This window comes from Bos taurus, chromosome 8 (assembly GCF_002263795.3).
Source record: "Bos taurus isolate L1 Dominette 01449 registration number 42190680 breed Hereford chromosome 8, ARS-UCD2.0, whole genome shotgun sequence".
NCBI lineage: Eukaryota > Metazoa > Chordata > Mammalia > Artiodactyla > Bovidae > Bos > Bos taurus.
Genome location: NC_037335.1, coordinates 38,855,080 through 38,858,213, shown reverse-complemented (window position 1 = coordinate 38,858,213; position 3,134 = coordinate 38,855,080).

Below are 3,134 nucleotides of genomic sequence, written 5' to 3'. Positions count from 1 at the left end.
ACTGAATTAGTGAGCACTGAAACTTCGTTCCCAGGCGAGATCCAGAGCTAGGGTCCTGCCACAACATTTTCATCACCCAATCAATACATATCCTTGTTTAATGTTTGTTTCGAATCGTTGTTGTTTAGTTGCTAGGTCCTGTCTGACTTTTTGCAACCCCATGACTGTAGCCCGTCAGGCTCCTCTGTCCATGGAATTCTCCAGGCAAGAATACTGGAGTGGGTTGCCATTTCCTTCTCCAGGGGATCTTCCCCGACCCAGGGATCAAACCCAGGTCTCCCACATTGACAGGCAAATTCTTTAGCACTGAGTTACCTGGCATATAAATTGTTGATTCATTAACCTTGAACTCACAGCCATGAGCACCTGAACGCAGCTTATGTAACACACATACATATTTTTTCCCATAAGGAACACTACACAGCACTTCAGCAGTATGCTTGGGGGCCATTTAAAACAGTGAAATCACCAGCAAAAAAGCACAGACGTGAGAAAACATGGTGTTAACAGACTGTGAAATGGATGCTTATTCACAGTATGAGAGCTGAAACAAAAAGGCAGAGCAGTTGCCTTGTCTGACCTCATCTGGGAATGAGCACATTGGGCAACAAACCTTTTTTTTTTTTTTTTTTAAACCATTCTGAGCGTGTCTACAAATGACCACAAAGGCACCACAAGCATTGATTTGGGGATTATAAATAAACTTTAGCAAGTAGGCAAATCTGCAGCTGTAGAATCTACAAATAAGGAGAATCAACTTTACGTACACTTCACTCTTCTCCTTCCTCTAATCCATTGGTGCCTCCCATTGACCGAACCCAACCAGAGGGCACAAGGACCCTTGATACAGTCTTATAAAGGTCAATTTTCAAGGATACTGAGAAGGATGAGGAAAAAGTGGTGAGCAGTTCTGGGAAGGACCTAGAGAATATTAGTGCATCATCCCTTATTATTTATAGCCTTGGCTGAAACCCTAAGGGATATGGCTATTTTATAAGCCATTCATTCATTCATTCTCTCACTCATTCATTCATCATGGAGTTTTTGAGCACAGAGCACTAGGCTATACACTCTAATCTGTGTAGGAGAAGATTGAAAAGGTTAGAAGATAGTTTCCCGTATGGAACTAACACAATACTATAAATAACTAAATAAAAGATAAGAGTTCCCATTGAGCTATTTAAACATCTCCTACATTCCAGACCCTGTTTTAGGTGCGCAGGATATAGCAGGACCCAAGAAACATCCCTGCCCTGATAGAACTTACAGAGCAGGAAAGGGGAAATACAGTGAGTGAAGCACCCTGCTCTGGAATCCTAAGTGGAGCAGAGAAGCCTCTACTGTCAAGGGAACAATGAGGGGCCCCAGATCTAATTAGGGCAGAAAGAATGACTGTGGAATAGTCAGGGAGAGCTTTTTAAAGGCAAGAATGAGTGGCTTGACGGACTCTGAGTCACTGCCAGGAACCTAGAGCAGAGGAAGTAAGAAAGGCGAGAAGTGAAGCCATGTCTGTACACAAATGTGATTACGTTGTGCGTCCAAATGCTGAGAAGTGCCGATGAGAGCAAGAGTTAAAATGCTGTCAGAGCTCACAGGAAGGCAAGGTCACACTGCACTGGCCCTGAAAGCATGAGGCGGACTCAGGAGGCTGAAGCACCAGACAAGTTATTCTAGAGCTCCTGGCTCACTGTAATAATTTCCTAAAGGCAGGGACCTGTCCCCTGTGCCCGCCACATACAGCATCCACAGGGCAGCACTGATGACACTCATTCTCCGAGCCTGCAGCTGCCTGGAATTGCCCAGGGCGGGCCACTGCCCCCTCTGGAGTTCAAACGTCAGAGTTGTAAGCAAAGTTCCTTAAAGAGAGCCTCAAAAACTTAACAGGGGTAAAACTGCAGGGCAATTGGGATGCTGGGGAAATGTTCAAATCACATCATGCAAAAGGGTCTTCTTTACCCCCATGAATTGTTCAATAACGTTGCACGGATTCTCCTTGCTCAGCTTCAAGTGGGTGCACTTGTAGAAGTAGGGAGGAAGGAAGGGAGGGAGAGAAGATGAATTGATGGATGAATGGTAACAAGTAAAACCTAACATTCTCTATGCTTGTGGCACTGAGCTGGCTCCAAGCTGTGGTTCTTTCTACTCATCAGGTAGTGGGGTTCACCAAGCCGGTCCTGTGTGCCTGGCTCAGGGCCAGGCCCTCACACAGGAATGGACTCATTTCAGGATTCCAGTATCCGTGAGAGGGAGACACTGATTCCTCCATTCACTGAGTGAGGAATGAGGGGCCCAAGGAAGCTGAGTAACATTTTCCAACTCTGTGCTCTGTCAGAGGCAGAACTGAGACCGGAAGCTAAGCCTCTGTCTCCAATTCATGTCCTCTTTCTTTATTCCATTTCTATTTTGCTTCCTCTTCTCCTTTCCTTCTATATTAATAAGAAGGAAATCCTTTTGAAACAGTATCTTTTTCTGTTCTAAATAGGCCTTAATGGAGCTTTATCACCTGGCAAAGATGCTATTTTTGTTTCAGTGAATTCTGGGTGCTCTTGCTACCCTCTTGGGAGTACCTTGCTCTTTTAACCTTTCAAGCACTTTCCCACCCCTCACACCATTTAAACCTTCAGTGGTCTATAAGGGAAGTTATGGTCTCCATTTTACAGATGAGTAAATATTAATAGATGCTCAGAGGAATTTAATGATTTACCTCAAAGTCATGCATCCCTACACTGAGATAAAAAAAGGAAGACTCTCTGGACTCTTAGTCTCTTTCTTCTAGCCTGGGAAGGAGAATCTTTTTCTGCTTTATTGACTATGCCAAAGCCTTTGACTATGTGGATCACAATAAACTGTGGAAAATTCTGAAAGAGATGGGAATATCAGACCACCTGACCTGCCTCTTGAGAAACCTATATGCAGGTCAGGAAGCAACAGTTAGAACTGGACATGGAACAACAGACTGGTTCCAAATAGGAAAAGGAGTACATCAAGGCTGTATATTGTCACCCTGTTTATTTAACTTCTATGCAGAGTACATCATGAGAAACGCTGGGCTGGAGGAAGCACAGGCTGAAATCAAGATTGCTGGGAGAAATATCAATAACCTCAGATATGAAGATGGCACAACCCTCATGGCA